Source organism: Leptodactylus fuscus, chromosome 1 (assembly GCF_031893055.1).
Source record: "Leptodactylus fuscus isolate aLepFus1 chromosome 1, aLepFus1.hap2, whole genome shotgun sequence".
Classification (NCBI taxonomy): Eukaryota; Metazoa; Chordata; class Amphibia; order Anura; family Leptodactylidae; genus Leptodactylus; species Leptodactylus fuscus.
In genome coordinates this window covers 285,275,238-285,295,675 of record NC_134265.1, presented here as the reverse complement: position 1 = coordinate 285,295,675, position 20,438 = coordinate 285,275,238, and the positions used below count along the sequence as shown (strand labels likewise).

The 20,438-nt window shown below is 42.3% G+C and overlaps 1 protein-coding gene across 2 annotated transcripts in view; it reads right to left on the bottom strand.

Moving 5' to 3' along the window:
- TRIM2 (tripartite motif containing 2) overlaps positions 1 to 8,927 on the bottom strand; it is a 93,647-nt gene extending 84,720 nt beyond the window's left edge. Inside the window, exons 1-2 of one of the 2 annotated variants that reach the window (XM_075288298.1) lie at positions 8,844 to 8,927; positions 4,952 to 4,977 (exon numbers count right to left, since the gene is read on the bottom strand). The gene's annotated coding sequence lies outside the window, so the exon portion shown is untranslated. Of the gene's footprint in view, positions 1 to 4,951; positions 5,266 to 8,843 lie in introns of those variants that run through there. The other variant, XM_075288288.1, reaches the window with a different exon arrangement.
- Between the last annotated feature and the right edge of the window lie 11,511 nt (positions 8,928 to 20,438).

Below are 20,438 nucleotides of genomic sequence, written 5' to 3'. Positions count from 1 at the left end.
TCTCTGGGGGTTTTCTTTGCCTTCCTCTGGTTCACTGGGTTATGGGTCTTCCCTCAGATAAGAACAGTGATGATTATTACTGATTACAGATGGCGGAGCGATCACTCTGATCTACAATCGGGAGTTTTGACTCCTCTAGGTCTGACTGAAGAACCACAACCTACGTTATTTAATGTGATAAAATACAAGTAATATATTACTTACTGCTGCTTATGTCTCTGAAAATAAAGAGGATGAACAGATTCTGGCGTTGTCTTGTCTGGAATTATTTTATTACATTATTATCACAAAGAAAGTGAATGGCTGCGCTCGATAGTCCAGGAAGAACTGAAGAAAAGACTCACAGGATTGCTTTTCTTTACCAAAAATACCACAAAATAAAATTACATAAAAAGTTGAGGTATCAGATTAACAAATGGTCACAATTCCAACCCAAAGAATCAGATGGGAAAGCCAAAGAATGAGTAAATGAATGAGTGATGATATAATACACATTGAGGGTAAGTTCACACAGGGTTTTTTGGTGGATACGGCCTCAAAATCCTTACCTAAAAGACGGCTCACATTGAAATCAATGAGAGCCGGTCCGGTCTTTTTTCCAGGACCCGTTTGTTCCAGCTCCCGAAAAAAGAAAGAAGATTCTCATTCGCCTTGCAATTCGGCCTGAAGACACTCCCTCCTCGCAACTAGGCCCATTCATTGGGCCTAATTCGGAGCAGAGTGCGCGACTGGATGCCGGTACAGTGCTTCTGCCTCAGGTTCCGTACTAAAAAACCCTGTGTGAACTTACCCTAATGCCGAGTCTTCCATGTCTGCTCTTTGCAACAGTTATCGATTTTGGATGACAGAAGATGGTACCATCAAGGAACCTTTGTCTAGGATATCCATATATCCAACATAATACGCGGAAAATGAACAAATGTCCTTTTGGGACAAGTTCCTTAAGATCTCCAGAGTCTAGTTGAATATAACAGTGTTATGGTCTGGGAATCTCTGACCATGGACTGGCCCCTGACTGATAACCTCTCAGTAAAGTGTAAGGGAAAACACAAAATAAAAACAAAAACAAGAGTATGAGCAGTTTGGAATATCTAGTGTGTGATACACCTATACCCTGCCTTGCACACTAGAAGTAGCTGTGGCCCAACTAACCTGAGTGGGCGCGAACACAGCCAGAGAGATAACTCACCTACAAGTGAAACAGAAAACCTGACTTGTTTCACATTTATGAAGGAGAGGTAAGATACAGAGAAAGTCCCCCACAGGTGTCTGACTGGACTGACAGTGAATAGAAGGGAACACAAAGTATAGAGCAGAATATAAATGTGAAACACAGAAATACTGACACTATGCAAAGGGATAGGATAAACAGAACTTAGTATAACACACAAAAAAACCCTACAAAAGGTCCAAACATCCAAGCAGTAAAAGGCTAGGGTTCACAGCACCCGGAAAAACTATGCTTGGATCAATATTTTTTTTTTTTTATTTATTTATTTTTTAAATGTAGATTATGAGCCCCACATAGAGCTCACAATGTACATGTTTCCATATCAGTATGTCTTTTTTGGAATATGGGATGGAAATCCATGCAAACACAGGGAGAACATACAAACTCCTTGCAGATGGTTTTATGCCCTTGGTGGGATTTGAACACCAGGACTCCAGCGCTGCAAGGCTGCAGTGCTAACCACTGAGCCACCGTGTGGCCCCTGCTTGGATCAATATTTAGCTAATTTCCAGATCATATGAATAGGCAGCAAGGAAGGCTGAATGGGCCAGGACTCAGACACAGATGAATAAGCATCCAATTTACATGAAAATGGCCTAGGTAGTAACTTTAAAATGTTAAATTTTATTGATGTGCATTAAAAGATGAATAAGCAGTTTCAGGCAGACAGACTATATTTGGAACACAGGAAACAACACAGCATGCAAAGCGGAGTTTAAAGGGGCTCTATCATTGGGAAGTGTCTTTTTTAACAAATCACATCCTTGCATAGCCTTTAGAAATGCTATTCCACACCTACCTTTAGTATGTAAATTGCCTCATTGGTTTTTGAAGAAGTCCATTTTTATTCATATGCTAATTAGCTTCCAGCCAGCACAGGAATTTCCCAGCAGCACTCATCTCTGCTATTATCACCTATGTGTGTGCAAACAGGAAGCTGAGTCATCAGCAGCAGCAGCAGCCTGTTCTGTATACACCCATAGGAAACCATAGCAAAGAGGGTGCATGATGTATCGTGCACCCAGTCTAATTAGCATATTAATAAAAACGGACTTATTCAAAAACCACTGAGGCAATTTACATACTAAAGGTAAGTGTGGAATAGCCTTTTTAAAGGCTATGCAAGGATGTGATTAGTTAAAAATGGCTTTTCCCAATGATAGAGCCCCTTTAAATAGCCAGAAGCAGGAGTATTCAGAAGGCCAATTGGATAGCAGAACCTGAACCGCCCTCAACCTGAATAGAATGCTAGCACAGCAGAGAAACTTAACCCCGTCAGAGGCCAAGACACACTAGAGCAATGACCAGCAGTGCAGCTCATCGCACGATCCATGCAAGAGTCCAGTAAAAGCCACAGAGTATCAATAGAAATTCATTGCATGCAAACTACAGTAATATCTACATGTATGGATTCAGCTAAGGACCTCATTCATATACATGTAATACAACCGCAAACAGCGGCCCAACAAGGCGACTAATACAGGCACATTGACCACATTTACTCCTGAATTGTAAACCCATTATTCAATTGGTTTTCTGATCACAACCTCTGTGTCACTATGAACCAAGGAATTGTATGGGGTCACACAGTCAGTTTTGTTGGTATAAGTTACTATCTATTGCCTCCTTTAAAGAGGACCTTTCACCTCCTGGGGCACATGCGGTTTAATACACTGCTAGAAAACCGACAAAGTGTTGAATTCGGCTTTCACGTTCTGTGCCCGGTAAAGAGCTATTGCTGCCATTAACGTAGCTCTTCACTGTCAGAAGGGCGTTTCTGACAGTCAGGAACTCCCTTCCTCACAGCAGCATCTATTGCGCTGTACTGTGAGTGAGTAAGTTGCTTATCGCCCAGCGATGACAGAGGTGCTCCTCGCCGCTCTCACAGTACAGCCCAATAGGCGCTACTGTGAGGAAGGGCGTTCCTGACTGACTGTGTATATAAAACTGCATGTGCCCCAGGAGGTGAAAGGTCCTCTTTAAAGGGGCTCTATCATTGGGAAAAGTCATTTTTAGATAAGCACATCCTTCCATCCTTACCAACCTACCTTTTTGTATGTAAATCGCCTCAGTAGATTTGGAATAAGTCCGTTTTTATTCATATGTTAATGAGCTCCCACCGTGCACCGGAAGTCTCACTGTGCGCTGTCTGCTCTATGTGTATGTACTGTACAGCAGAAGCTGCTGTAGTGATGACGCATCTCTGCTGTACATACACATAGAGCAGACTGTGATCACAGACACTTCACGGTGCACGGTGGAAGCTCATTAACATATGAAAAAAAAAAGGGACTTATTTCAAATCTACTAAGGCAATTTACATACAAAAGGTAGGTTGGTAGGCTATGCAAGGATGTGCTTATCTAAAAATGACTTTTCCCAATGATAGAGCGGAGCCCCTTTAAACATTTTCTTTTACCGACCACACATATACACATACAGCACATTATTATGTGACAGAATATAAATTTACAGTGTAATGCTAGGAAAACTTACTCATGTACTTATGTGTTTACAGAATATAATATTCCCTTTGGATCTGGCAAAGCTATGACAACATAGGTAGATTTACAAGCCACCCAGAGGTGAAATGTAATAGCACAGCACTGCAGTAATGTACACATAAAATAAACAGATCAATAAAAGCATTGACGATGATATATATTATTTATACACATGAACATTAAATGGGTTTTATCAGTAAATATTACATGTCAATTATTGTTGCAAATTTTACTCAATGAAAAGCTGTGGGGTGAACGTAGAGAAAGCTGTAGGTTGGTCACAGTAAAAAGCACAAGATTGTGGACAGCCATTTCTATACAGGATATTCTGCACCATGTGTGACCCTACCCTATGGAGGTATTCCACCCAGAAGCTTTAGCACCTATCTGGTATACCACTCGGACCCATATCAATTGACACCATACCCAGGTTCCCTATCAGCCTCAAGAGGGAAGTTTTATTCAATGGTGGTTGAGCATGCGCCCTGTGCTCCATACAAAGTCTATACCACTGGCTGAAAAGCTGAGCCGTACATTCTTCAGGCTTTTTTTTTTTTTTTTTTTTTTTTTTTACATGGAACAAGAATGTGGCATGAACAGAGAAATCCTGTTAATATCCATTGTACATGAGACTCTCTCTGAAATGAGCTATCTAGAAATGTATGACTCCGAGCTAAATAGCAAACTTTATATTACATGCAGTACATTACATTAATAAATTGAAACTTTGAGATGCCTGGTGAAAAAAGGTCATCTGCATTATAGCAAAACCTGAAGGTTACACAAGGCAAACCAAGCAGTCTAGACTTCAAAGCTAAACAAACCATATAAACTGCAGTAAAAAGCCAAGAGCAATGGCATCCACTAGCTACAAGGTCATACAGGCATGCTCAATCCACCTTGACTAGACTTACTCATTGAAGGGAACGCACATGGAAGGACAGTGGTCACTTGCATCTTCAGGGATTGGACATGCAAACAGCAAGCTACAGCACCTACAAACCCCCAGTCATAGATAATTTTCCTCATATATCATATCCATTACAATAGACACAGTTGGCCATAGGCTCATTCCTTGCATTTCTACTTCCACAGCGTGCAAATACATTATTCTTTTAACTGTATAATTGCCATAAGTCTGTACATTACAGCAAAAAATTTACATTGGTATGATGAACTACAATAGAAGGATTATAGAATAGTCATCATTACTCACATTTATGAGACACAAGGATCCAGTGGCTGCACCAGGAGAAAGAAAGAGTTGGTTTAGATGTGGTCTCTATATGTGCTAGTGGATAGAAGACTGCAGTATGGTTACTGCTCACTTTCTCTATGCCATGCCCTGCATACAGCCTGCATCCTCTGCATCTGTCAGATGTGACCTCCCTGCTGCCTCAGGGTTTCACACACACACACACACATACACACACACTCATATTATGTGATGCGCAGCAATGTGCTTCACCACCTCCTGCCTGCAAATAGTGACATCAGGGAGAATAATAATGATGAGTATCTATCAAAGCTTCCCAGCTGCAGGCTACACAAAGCTGCTTCATCAAAGAAGAAGATTAGTAACATCACGTTGCTTTGAGTGGCTGGAATTTTCCATTTGCTTCATTTTACCTGCATATTTGCCATCACTTTACTTACAGTAAAACATTATGGGCCTTTAGATCCTTTTCGTTAATTATATCTGTATCTCTGCCTTGTATTATGTTTAGTTATGGCATGGACTGACTTAAGAGGATCTTTCACCACCTTTACCAATTCAAGTGCTTAACATTTGTTAATAGGTCCTCTTCCATTGATTACAGCGCAGATGGAACTTTTTCTCTAGCCCCCACCATTCCCAAGCAACAAGCGCAGTTAGTTTTGGTGCCCGATGTGTTCTTTAGCCTCTGTAATGCCAGATGGGCAGTGTCAGGCAGGGGGCGATTCAGAGCTCCAAGCAGAGCCAGCCAGTGTCAGAATCACACTTGTCTGCTTCCGCCTGACATCGCCCTCCTAACAGTACAGAGCCTAAACAGCACATCATGCACCAAAAATAACAGCATTGATTGCTCGGGAATGGTGGGGGCTAGAGAAAAAATTCCAAATGTGCTACAATTAGTGGAACAGCAGCTATTACCAGATGATATGATCTGAAGTTAGTGGAAGTGGTGAAATGTCCTCTTTAGGATAAGACTGCGTTCATATGTGTGGGGCCACTAGGGGGGGCCACACGGTGGCTCAGTGGTCAGCACTGCAGCCTTGCAGTGCTGGAGTCCTGGTGCTCAAATGCCACCAAGGGTAAAAAAAACATCTGCAAGGAGTTTGTATGTTCTCCCCATGTATGCATGGATTTCCATCCCATATTCCAAAAAGACATACTGATAGGAAAAAAAAAGTACATTGTGAGCTCTATGTGGGGCTCACAATCTACATTAAAAAAAAAATGATGTGTGGGGCCACTTGTACCAAACTATAATACGATGTATGTCTTTTATTTCTCTTTTTTGAAAAGCATGGTTGGCTTCACTTTCAATACATGTGGGTCCTGCACTGAACAGACATACTTTATTTTCGCATAGTAGTCAATAGGTGATGTGTGTAACTGTATGGCAAATAATTCCATATGTTGGGGGCATAAGTTCAATGAATGTTTAGTGTGTAAAAATAGTAAAATACTGTTATTAAAACTCTACAGCAACAAGTTGTTTTCCCTGCGTTATGCTATATTGATCCTGTTCCCTTTTAGGAGATAAAGCTAGGCCATATTCATGTACAGTAGATGTTTTTATGTGGAAAGCGGCAAAAAATCCACTGCATGAGACAGTTAAGCTATTGCAGTCCAAAAAGGAATTCATTGAATTGGATGCAACAGTGGACTGGAGCTATCATGTTGCAAAACATAATTACAAAGAATAGATAGATCTACCAACTCCTACTAGCCAAGATCCTCAGCTGCTCCTGTTCCAATGCTGCCAAGTGATTCACTGGTCTTTGTTCCACCAATGATGTCCTGATATGACAATGTGATCACATCATCCAATCACTGACTGCAGCAGTAACCCGATTCAGCCACAAATACACTGCAGTGGTCACCACTTAAGCAGGAAGCATAGGGACCAGCAGGAGATCGTACAGCGTCAGAGCGGGAACAGTGGAGGATTGGTATGGTGAATTTGGCATCTTTTTTATATTCTGTCTTTAGCTAAAAAATAATGGCTGGACAATTCTCTTAACTTCAAGAAATAATGTCATTTTCTTTTAAAGGGATTCAACCATTAAAACTTTCTTTTGTGTGGATAAGATGTTGGAATAGTCTTTAGAAAGGCTATTCGTCTCTTACCTTTAGACGTGGTCTCCGCCACGCCATTACTTAGAAATACCGTTTTTTACCGGTATGCAAATGAGTTCTCCCGCAGCGATGGGGGTGGGCCCCAGCGCTCAAACAGCGATGAGGGCATCCCCACGGCTGCCAGAGAAGTGTCTCCAAGCGCCGCCTCCTTTTTCATCCGCCGTTTCATCTTCAATGTCTTCCAGCGCAGGCACGTAACTTCTAGCAGAGCAGAGCAGACTGTGCAGGTCACGGGAAAATGGGCGCTTGCATAGTATTGTTAGCAGCCATTTTCCCGTGGCCTGTACGCCTGCGCAGTCTGCTCTGCTCTGCTAGGTTACAAGCCTGCGCCGGAAGAAGACATTGAACATGACGTGGCGGATGAAAAAGGAGGCGGCGCTCGGAGACACTTCTCTGGCAGCAGTGGGGACGCCCTCATCGTTGTTTGAGCGCTGGGGCCCGCCCCCATCGCTGCGAGAGAACTAATTTGCATACCGGTAAAAATGGTATTTCTGAGGAATGGCGCGGCGGAGACCACGTCTAAAGGTAAGAGACGAAAAGTCTTTCTAAAGGCTATTACGACGTCTTATCCACACAAAAAAAGTTTTAATGGTAGAATCCCTTTAAGGACATTTAAAACAGTCCACAAACTGAAAGCTCCATCAAAAAATTGAGGATTTCACCTTTTGTGAATTGATAGTGGAGTTGGGAACCAAGAATATTAGGCTACAGTGACATTGGCATTGGAGTCTCTATAGACGTCACAATGTTCACCTAAAATTGCATGCACGACTTTATCATGGATCCCATTATAGTCAATGGGGTCTATCAAGCTGTCCATTGTTTTGCTTTTCAGATGGACCAGAGGAAATAGAATGCCAATGCTAGTGTCTAAATAGTGTAATAGCAGCATGTGAGTTAGAGAAATGGAAGTACAATGCCACATCAGCAAATAAATTGAATAAGGATTTCCAGATCAGAACAACTTTTGTACAGTAGACATTCAGTTGATAAAATTAGTTTTTTATGACAGATTTAATTTAATGAATGTACAACAGACAGTCTGGTAATAATATCACAGCATTACATAGTGCACCAATAGTATTATACAGAGAGGATAGCATGTCAATGCAGATGGCAAAAAGCCTGGAAGGTTCCAGATATACTAAACTAAAGTGTCAACATTTAAAAGGCATTTATTAAGTTAAGAGACAGCCTTGAACACTCCTTTCTACATCTTCCTGTAAAGAAGCTGCACTTGGCCAACATAGAATATTGTAAAACCTGAATTTCCAAAAAGTAAGTGTCATGTTGCCTGTATGGTTGTGTTATACTATACTGAAAGGATGTTTTTGGTTTAATTCACATTAGGCATTTGTTGTATCCAATATGCAACAGAAATAAGAAATATTACACTTGGGGAATGAATGGCAGTCATATAAAAATACTGCAGGGTTCTCTCTTTTATTGTGTAAAACAAGTGGACAAAAATATTGTCTAATGTTATTCTTAAATGACTTGGAGATAAAACTTCAGAAGGAAGCGAAGCTCAGAATATAAGAAGAATCATTCAATAAATCACAGTCAACTATAGATATGTGATCTGAATAAATACCACACAACAAAAAACATAAGCAGAAGCAAATGCATTTACATCTATACAAATGCACAACTACATGGCATGCACAATACACATACATCATATATATATACAGTATATCATCAGAGCATAGCAGCTGGTCTTAGTATTGTACCAATATGCAGAAAATGGAGCCATATTTACCGTTCGCTACAAAGTAAGCACTATAAAGCAATATCCAGAGTACAGAGGACTGTCTTCTGGAGAGCTCATATGGAACGGTCTGTGGTCGGGTTGATCTAAAAATGAGGACACACAAACTTTCCTTTCATTGAAGGAGAACATTACATATTCAGTGCTCTGCAGCCGACTGCTCGGCCTCCCTGAGAATGCACCTAATCGGATGCCAGGGCTGCCTTAGTGACATCCAATCGCGCTCACGCTCCTCAGCAGACGCGTCGCCATTCTCATCGCCATTCACCTCATCTCCCTCTAAGGCACCTGTCTCAGCGGGGAATTGTTTCCACAGAAACTGCAGATGGAGATTTTTTTTTTTTTCCTCCCAGAAACAATTGCCATGGAAACAGAGTCTGATGCATGTGATCTACACGGTCATATCTTACGCTAGTATAGATTATATCTCATAGGAAATCAGGAAAAAGGCCATTATATATTGGGTCTGGGCAGTAACATATATGGGATATGTATTATGTACTCTGTTATGCACAAAATATTAGTTTTATAGCAATATTCCTATAAATGTGCAATATTGTACATGGAACTTACATAGGGTATAGTGTAACAATGTATCTGTAGTGAGCCAGTGGCTGTAGGATTATGGACTGACCACGTACAGAACAGACAGCAGCCTATAGACAGCTCATGGACCCTTTACTGAGGACTGCAGTAAGAACAGGAATGGCTGCATTCAGTATGAGAGGGCTAGTGGCAGGAATGTAGAGATTCTGCAGCTCCAGGCTCAATAGAGACAGATCCCGGCCTCCATAAAGCCATATTGACAGTCTATGTTACATTATTAAACAGGAAGAGGATTATACGAAAGCCTTTCTTTTTGAACATGTTTTCCTGATTTATGATTTTCAAAAAGAAATATACAAATATATCTGTATAATATGAGTTTTAAAGATATACACAGTTTTATCAAAAAAATCAAAGGAGGAGGAAAAATATGTATAGCATTCCATCATATACTTTTATTCACCCCAGGAAACAATGCAACACATGAAGAGCATATACACTCACCGGCCACTTTATTAGGTACACCATGCTAGTAACGGGTTGGACCCCCTTTTGCCTTCAGAACTGCCTCAAATCTTCGTGGCATAGATTCAACAAGGTGCTGGAAGCATTCCTCAGAGATTTTGGTCCATATTGACATGATGGCATCACACAGTTGCCGCAGATTTGTCGGCTGCACATCCATGATGCAAATCTCCCGTTCCACCACATCCCAAAGATGCTCTATTGGATTGAGATCTGGTGACTGTGGAGGCCATTGGAGTACAGTGAACTCATTGTCATGTTCAAGAAACCAGTCTGAGATGATTCCAGCTTTATGACATGGCGCATTATCCTGCTTAAAGTAGCCATCAGATGTTGGGTACATTGTGGTCATAAAGGGATGGACATGGTCAGCAACAATACTCAGGTAGGCTTTGGCGTTGCAACGATGCTCAATTGGTACCAAGGGGCCCAAAGAGTGCCAAGAAAATATTCCCCACACCATGACACCACCACCACCAGCCTGAACCGTTGATACAAGGCAGGATGGATCCATGCTTTCATGTTGTTGACGCCAAATTCTGACCCTACCATCCAAATGTCGCAGCAGAAATCGAGACTCATCAGACCAGGCAACGTTTTTCCAATCTTCAATTGTCCAATTTCGATGAGCTTGTGCAAATTGTAGCCTCAGTTTCCTGTTCTTAGCTGAAAGGAGTGGCACCCGGTGTGGTCTTCTGCTGCTGTAGCCCATCTGCCTCAAAGTTCGACGTACTGTGCGTTCAGAGATGCTCTTCTGGCTACCTTGGTTGTAACGGGTGGCTATTTGAGTCACTGTTGCCTTTCTATCAGCTCGAACCAGTCTGGCCATTCTCCTCTGACCTCTGGCATCAACAACGCATTTCCGCCCACAGAACTGCCGCTCACTGGATGTTTTTTCTTTTTGGACCATTCTCTGTAAACCCTAGAGATGGTTGTGCGTGAAAATACCAGTAGATCAGCAGTTTCTGAAATACTCAGACCAGCCCTTCTGGCACCAACAACCATGCCACGTTCAAAGGCACTGAAATCACCTTTCTTCCCCATACTGATGCTCGGTTTGAACTGCAGGAGATTGTCTTGACCATGTCTACATGCCTAAATGCACTGAGTTGCCGCCATGTGATTGGCTGATTAGAAATTAAGTGTTAACGAGCAGTTGGACAGGTGTATCTAATAAAGTGGCCGGTGAGTGTATATGACTTTTTATGGCCCTGTATACATTTGTTAATTGCGGTATATATAGCACTGCATTCCTCCCAGCGCCGCACCTCCCATGAGGCGACCTGAAGCGACCGTTTCAGGCGGCGCTATGCCGGGGCCCCGGGGGAGGGCGGCATTTTTGCTGACCTAAGCCAGTCCAGGACAAGCTGTCCTGGACTGGCTTAGGCCGGGTCCACACGGAGTATTTTGGTTCGTAATGTGGAACGTAGACGCCGCGGGAGCTTTTGCGGGCCATATACGCTCCCTTTGTTTTCAATGGGAGCCAGTACCGTATATGCGGCGCTATTTTGCGGCCGTGATTTTGCGGCGGTCGCAAAATAGCGCCACGTATATGGTACCGGCTCCCATTGAAAACAATGGGAGCGTATATGGCCCGCAAAAGCTCCCGCGGCGTCTACGTTCCACATTACGAACCAAAATACTCTGTGTGAACCCGGCCTTAGCGTCACCATCTCGGCAGCCCGGCACGAGAAGCGAGCGGTGGATTGGGGTGGCCCTGTGGACGCAGCACTGCTCCAGTGGCCGCCCCTCACGCTTAGAGAGCAGGTCCTCTCCCTGCCTGCTAACGACGCTCGCTCCGCCCCGCCCCCTCAGCTCGGCCCCACCCCTCAGCTCGTCCCCGCCCCCTCCTCAGGAGGGGGCGGCTTTCTGACGTCCACCTCAGGCGGCACAAACCCTAGGTTCACACGTGATTCCTCCCAACTTTCAAAGGAGAAAATCTGTAAGCCTCTCCTTAAGCTCCACCAACTTCTACTTTGTCCCCAACCATTCCATCCATGTCCCATTATGTTCCCACACAGTACAGTCTTTAGCAGCCCTGACAAGCTCATGGTATCATGCCTCCTTGTGGTATCCACATGGTATAATGTCTTCTTTTAACCCCTATGGTATTATGCACCCCTCACTGTGGCCTCCACATTATAATGTCCCCCTCAGTGTATTTATCCACAATATAGTTCCCTCTTAATATAGCCAACACAGTATAATGTCCTCCTAATATGACCCCACATTATAATGTCCCCCCTTGTGCCCCTACAGTATAATGTGCAAAACAAAAAAAAAAAAATACTAAATTATACTACTACTAATATTATTAATAATAATTTCCTCCATTCCTCTCTGGTTTCTGATGCAGTCAGCTGCTCCCAAGACTCCTGCAGTAGATGCTGGGACCAAATGGTACAGTATCCTATTGTATCACAGGACACTTAGGAGGTACGCTTCTCTGTACAGTTAAAGGGATCCTACCACTCAGACATGATTTTTTTCTAAGTACCACGTCAGAATAGCCTTAAGAAAGGCTATACGTCTCCTACCTTTCGTCGTCTCTCTCTGCCGCCGTTCGCCTACAATCCTGGTTCTTGTCGGTATGCTAATGAGCTCTCTCACAGCACTGAGGGCGGTCCCCAGCACTCAGACAGCGCGGAGAAGAGAACGAAAGGTAGAAGACAAATAGCCTTTCTTAAAGGGGTATTCCCACCTCACATACTCAGCAGTCTTCACTCTTGTAAAATCTTCTTTCTTCCTGGTTTCTTGCATCATTTGGTGGGCGGAGTTTCACAGGCAACCTGCCGTTTAGCTCCGCCCCCAAATTCGCGTGTAGCTCCGCCCATCCACATTGGACTATGAAGTACAGGCAGCAGCAACTCCATTCTGTGTTACATACAGAGACTGCCTGTCTCTGCCATAATGAACACAATTGAATTAGCTAGCCTGATAACTGGGAGAACAGAAGAAATGAAAGCGGCTCCTCTCCCCTATCTGATAGCAGGACCTAGGTCACATGGTGCAGACACAGGAATAGCTAGATACACAGGCTGGCTCCCTGCACTTAGCCCCTCCTCCCTCCCCCCTGAGAGCAGCAGATACATCATTTGACTCAGGAGCAGCTAGGTCAGGGCTGTGGCCACAAAAAATTGAATAAAGTAAGATAGTGGACAAACAAAGCAGTTTTGCTGAAGCAATGTATTTAGGAAAAGTCTTACATCCACATTAACCAGCAATATAGATAGGATCCTTGTGATGGGACAACCCCTTTAAGGCTATTCCAACGTGGTACTTAGAAAAAATCATGTCTGAGTGATAGGATCCCTTTAAAGTTCATATTGCAATTAAAATTCATTTATCAGTAAATAATCTGTTCTCTATTATTTCAACTTTCCCAGTCATCAAAGCAGGTCCCCTCTTACCCAATAAGTATACCTGTGGATCTTGTGGAACTTGAGTGCCTTTACTAACTACTTTTCTGTCCATGTGCTATCCATGAAATAATTGGACAGCACACAGACAGCACATGACCCATTATAGTCAATGGAGCCATTCACATCACTCCTACCTTTGTTTATCATGGACCAAGAGGCACTAAGAATTTTTTTTTTCTCTATCCCATCTCAGTCATTCAAGTGGATGGGTCCATCAAAAAAAAAAAAAAACAGATAACACATGAACTTCATCTTTGTTCTGTCCATTTTCACATATACATTGCTAGGTGATTGCCCAAGACAGCATCTTTTTTTGAAACACAAACAGCACATGGATCAGACACACAAAAATTTAATAAGATGTACAACGTCTGATTTTTTTTTAATTATATAGCCTGCAAAACATAGTGATTGTGTGAAAGCAGCATCAAAGGGAATCTTTCATTAGAACCCATATTAGCCCTGCCCAGCAGAAAGATAGGAGAGGGTCACGTGAATCAAACGGTGCATTCCCCTTGTGAATTGGCGCCTCCTTTGCCAACAGTTTGAGCACTTTGAAGGCATTGCCACTTAGCTCTTTGGAGCCTTGGCAATGCCTTTGTTGCTCCAAAGAGCTAATTTTCAAACTGACATAAAAGACAGTCTTGGCAACAAAGGCACAGATTCACAAGGGGAAAACACAGTTTCATTCATGTGGCCCTAACTAATCTACCTAAGGGAATAGCTTGATATGGTGAGTCGATATGAAGATAAAGGTTGGCAACCATGGCATGCAGCATGGCACAGCAAATTTTCTTTTTGTTAAGCCATACTTCTAACACTACGCTATCCCATTCACATTAATAGTGCTCTTTTGCGCCCCACTTTCATAGTGCTCTGTTTGTGTGGCACACAGTAATAGTGTCCCATACACTATGCCCTCACAGTTTAGTGTTCTCTTAGGGCTAGTTCACACGGGGCTCAGCGTGAACACATCCCATCGCGGCTTTCCGCTCCAGATTAGGCCCAAATGAATGAGCCTAGCCTGGAGGGTGGTGTCGCGAGGTGGACGCCATGGCTGAATCAGCTGCGGAATCCGCCTGAATAAAGGGCAGTTCGCTTCTTTTTTCTGTGAGTGGGAACAAACCGCTCGCGGAAAAAAGAACGTTAGTGGTCTACATAGACCTCTATTGTGAGGGGGCGGATTTTGAGGTGGATTCGGCATAAAAATCTGCCCCCTCTTGCCCTGCATGAACTAGTCCTTAGTACCTCCCTACACAATGTAATGGTTCCTTAGAGCATTCCCATACATTATGAAGACAAGAAGTAAGATTCTCACTGACGCTAAGTTCACACCTGCGTTCGGGTCTCTGTTCTGTGGTTTCAATCTTCTGCACGCAAGAAGACGGAAACCACAGACCGGGTCCGGCCATGAGCAGCAGTGAGCGTTTTTTGCTCTCCGCCGCGAAACCGTTTTTTTAAAACCGGACACAGAGTACTGCATGTCTGACTCTCTGTCCGGATTTAAAAAAACGGTTTCGCATAAAACGCTCACCGCCACTCACGGCCAGACATCTTTCAAACCCATTCAAATGAATGGGTGAGAAAGAGTCCTGCAGGTTTCCGTATCCTGCCTCTGTTTTGTGCAGGAAACGGAAACCTGCAGAACAGAGACCGGGTGAAGATGTGAACGAGCCCTTAGTCCTTCTTCATAATGATATAATGCCCTTAAAAAAAATAAAAGGAATACTGACATAGCCATGATAAATAGAGCAAATTACTCTACAGGCCTTCACAGGTCTGTACTGTCTGCACCTCCGCACAGTGGGTGTGATGACATCACTGCATCAGACCTACCTGTGCCAAGCCACCACACCAAGTGTCATAAGTCAAATGGTGGTGCAGGGAGCTGGCATAAGTCAGTATGATGAGGATACAGTTGAAATCATGACACGATTTAGAACTGTAACTGCTAGGTCCAGAACTGTTGGAATGCAAGCAGCAAACATAGCTGGTCCACGTCCTTAGTAGCCAGTGCCCTTTACCACAGTAGTCTCTTATTTGAGTAATAACAGCAGGTCTAAGCTCCCCCTTTCCACAGCAGGGTGTCAAAGACAGTAAGGATGTATATTTGCCAACTGGTCACAGCAAAGCCTCCCATCCCTTTAGCCACAAACAACCCACCTTTCCCTATGTTCCCATCTCTCCACAATTCTGAGATATACCATAGATAGGCATTTCTACCTTGCAGATACAGTTACACTTTTCCTCAGCTAATGTCTTGCATCTGATTCTACAAAAACAATAGTTTTTCAGGTTGTGCATACTAGCCCCTCTATTTTTCAGGTGCATCACATTTGATGACTTTTGGATCATGAATTTATGGCCTGTTGGTCTCTGTGATGGAGAGTCAAACTTTTAATTATTTTACAGTACAGATTTCATAAAGAATCTACTGGATCCCACATTGGATCCAACCTTTAAATCTGCAAATAGAACTTTATTAGTAAATCTACAAACAGACTACTTTTCTGTCCATGTGCTATCCTTAAAAAAATTGGACAGCACTATAGTTGATAACTCACACCCAGCTGGTACACAGCATCATTCTCTGCTCCGTGAAGCATGACATCCAAACAAGTCAAGCATTATTAAGCATATTAATATTTTACATCGTCAATGAAAGGTCATTACCTGGAATCAAGCTCTTCCCCCAGTCGTACTCATTGCTTTTCATTCAGTAAGTGCTTTTCCATTTTCAGTCCAGTGAACTCACAGCAGCCACCAAAATTAAGAGTGAAATATATGCAGCCAGCAGTTTGGGGCCTCCGTCTGCTTAATTCACAGATATCCTGCTGGGATGCTGGGCAGCATCATGAACCAAGAAACAAGTCCCAGGAAAGGGCTGGATACATTAAGGCACAGTGCCCCCCTGTTGGCATGACATAGATTTTATGAAGTATTTCAGAGATTTTTTCAATGCCCGTAGGATATCGCTCTGCCAGCCAGGGTTAAAGACTCCAGACACTTGATAGGATTTCAAGCTAATCTGTGCAGAGAGTGAGTGTAGATAGCATAGGGTGTGTATACTAATCCAAACATAATATAATCTTGGTGGTGCAGCCTTCAGCTTATAGCTGGTTATTAACTATAACAATAATCAGATATGAACACTACAGACGACAGTCTGAGCTTATGTCATATTTTCAGTAAAGACTATTTTGCTGTGATGATTGCCAACGATACAGGATGATTTGCTCAAACCAAAGCCCCTAAAAAGTCCTAGGTGATTTCTTTAAGCAGGATAGTTGAGTTGGCTACATTTAGCTACAGTAATACTACAGTGACGCCACCTAGGCAAAGACATCTCAACCCCCAAATCTCTTTCCCACATAACCATGTATGGTAGTTTGGATTCAGCAGGCACTTGGTTAAAGATAAGATAAGATAATCCTTTAAAAAGTCCCACCATGGGGAAATTCAGTTTGTACTTCAGAGCAGCATGGATCATACAATAATATATTACAAGTAAAGAACACATGCAAGTTCAGAATAGCAGAAAAAGATACTGGCAGTCATAGAAACCAAAATGAAATGTTCCTTGTAGTGAAGTATTGGAGTGATAGACAAAGAGTGCATAAAGGACAGAGAAAGATTGTTATAGCTTGGAGCAGCAGTAACAGGCTGCCACTCAACCGGTGCCATCTTGGTAAATATAGAATACAAAACTGAGATATGATTAGTGATATTCTATATGGGTTTTCAAAAGTAGTCGGGGAAGGTAGAGTTAGGTCCGGGACCAAAGACCTTAAGAAGTGAAATGTGGGTCTCAAAAAACTGGGAGTCATCTCTTGTTACCAGTAATAAAGTGAGTCCAGCTTTTTTGTCCTCAACCATTAAAAGAAGGTGGGCAGTAACCTGGGGTAAAGGAGCTATGTTGGAATACATATGACAGGGATATGCTTAGCTCAAAATTAGGGTTGAGCCAATCTTGAGATTTCAGGATCTTTTCTAAAATCCGATTTCCGATCATTTTCCATCCAAACCCGATCCCAATGCAAGTCAATGGGATTTTTTTAATGATCGAAGATCGGATATTAAAAAGGATCCTATTCACTACACAGCATGGAGTCCAAAAATTGTACTGTGTAGTGATTAAAAAATCCACCGGCTACTCAGTCCCAGCCTGTTGTCTGCTTACCTACATAGAACTAAACAACAAACAAAGCTGAAAGGAATGCTCAACATAGGTAACAATTAAAATACAATATCTTTATTGAGAAACAGTATATAAAAATATATATGGGAAGGTATCTACCAACAGACAAGAAGGGGATCCTATACAGATAATGGTCCAATATGTAGAATGTAATTTATGTAAATATCCAATAAAATGCAAGACAGTAACTAAATAAGCAGCACTAGGGATAGGTAGTAAATAGGCCCTGTAGCAAACTACTGCTAGCATATACAAACCACAAAATCACGGCCACAAAATAACGTGGTGCATACGATCCAGGCTCCCATTGAAATCAATGGGAGCTTTTACGGTGCGCAAAGTCTCACACGCCGTATACGTGCCACATCACGTGGCACGTTACTCCGTGTGAATGGACCCTAAGACAATGACTAAGTCTAAATATAGTATAACTAGGAAGTAGGCATATGTATAAATCACTAGGTAACATGCAATTAGTGGCTGCATAGGTAAAGTATCACAGACAATGCATATAAGGCAAGTAGACAAATAGTAATTCTGCCAAAGATAGTCACAATAAAAGTAAATACGCCCTATAAAGAACTACTGCTAGCATATGCAAACTACAAAGATGCAATAAATTGATTAGTGATGCAGGTGAATCAATAATATAAGACAATGACTAAGTCTAAGTATAATATAACTAGGAAGTAAGCATATGTATAAATCACTAGGTAACATGCAATTAGTGGCTGCATAGGTAAAGTATCACAGACAATGCATATAAGGCAAATCACATAAAGTAAACCAATAGTAGTTATGCCAAAATAGTCACAAAGTAATAAAGTCTCAGTGTGAATGCAGAGAGAGTAAAAGATCAATATCACAGTAATGGCATAATGAAGTATATAGATAGTCAGAGAATACACCTACCCATAGTGACTGTATGGTGCGGGACCAGGATCAGAGGAAACCCTACCTGGGGACGATTATATTTTTAAGTAACTCTTATGATGGTCATATATCTCATTACCATTAATAAATTTATTGGCATTGGAAAAGCAGTATTCCTTTCTTTGACTGTAGTTCCCGGTTCTGATGGGGTTAAAGCAGAATCCCCTTCAAATATCTTACTATAGCACCACATAGTGATACCTCTATTTTGTTTTTTATATTACAGGTTTTTGAACTGGAGACATGAGAACATAGGATGACTTTTTGCATTCACACTGAGTAAACGTGCATGTATTTTTGCAAAATACACGTGTAAAAATAAGACTCCCATTGACTTCAATGACATTTTTACAGGCGTATTTTTACACGTGTAAAAAAATATCATTGAAGTCAATGGGATAGCAAAATTTACAAGTGTAATTTTACTCTACAAAATAAGCTACAACTGTTGTGTTGCTATGCATTGGTATATATCACAAAAAAGGTTTAAGACTGCACATCCCAGTGTAAACAAGTGCAAGTAATATATGAAACATACAAAACTGCAGGGCACTCCATACACAGCACAAGGACATATGAAAACCCTACATGGAGTTTTTTGGTCAGGAAACTGACTCAAATTCCTCCTCCTAAAAACGCCTCACCATAGGACTGTTTGGTGAGGCGTTTTTGGAGAAAGAATTTGAGTCAGTTTCCTAACCAAAAAACTCAGTGTGAAAGCAGCCCAAGGCCCCACGGGCCGTATCTACAGCACTAAAGCGCTGCCGGAAGAACCGCTGGGTAAACGCATTGTGGTTCTTTCCGCAGCACTTTTAAGAGAAAGTTCACAGAGTTTTCCTCTGCGGACTTTGTCTTAACATTATATCTACGGAAAAGCCACCGGCGTTTTCGTAGATATAATTGACATGCTGCAATTTGCAAAGCCACAACGGCTTTGCAAATCGCAGCGTGTCTGTGCTGTGATCTTTTCCGCAAAGTGGGGATGGGATTCGTATGAATCCCATGCACTTTGCCTGCACTGTACAACGCCGCGATTTTTCTCACAGTGTCTCCGCTGAGGGCAAATCGTGGTGTTTCCGGTCCGTGGGCCCCCAGCTTAAAGGGCAATACTGATGTAATAAAAACAACTAATATGATCTATAATTTAGAGGTTCTTTGTTATACACATTTGATAAAACAGTAAGAAGCCCACCTGCTACGACAAGGCGCCCTCATTCAGATGGCAACCTACACTAAATAAACATACCTCTCTTGGACCCAGAATAGGCCTACAGTGTGAACACAGGGTGAGCGGGATCCAAAGCACATTCCGTTTCCAAATAGCCAAAGGAAGATGGTGAAGTGAAAAACATATACTCTATTCCAATTAGAGAAACCTGTGCAATTAGAAGGGAAAGCAAGTCAAACCATGGAGGAAACCACCCCTCACTATGTAATACACCACAAAAAAGGTTTAAGACTGCACATTCCAGTGTGAACAGGTGCTCTATGCGAAGTGCATTGTTGTGGTAGGTGTGCTTTTTAATGTGTATAATAAAGAACATCTAAATTTTAGATCATTTTAGGTGTTTTTATTTCATCAGTAGTGCCTTTTAGGGATTCCATGTGTTGTGCTGTGTGCAGAGTACCCTGTGTTTTTATATTTTTTATATATTATTCTGCACCTTTTTATGGGCCAGTAATGAGCCCTGACCCTTAGGGAATAGTTGGGTATTATCGCAGGTACATTCCAAACTTTGTGACTATTGTAGTCCCACTGGCAGACCTGACTAAGGTTTGGTTCACACTAGCGCTTGTATTCCGTCCGGAAGAAGTCCGCATGGACACCCCCTGGACGAAATACAATCGCAATTGGAAGCGATGTGCTGTCAAAGCACACGGACCCCATAGACTATAATGTGCTCCGTGTGCTTGCTGAGCACTGCCTGCACGCTTGCAATTGCGATTGTATTCCGTCCGGGG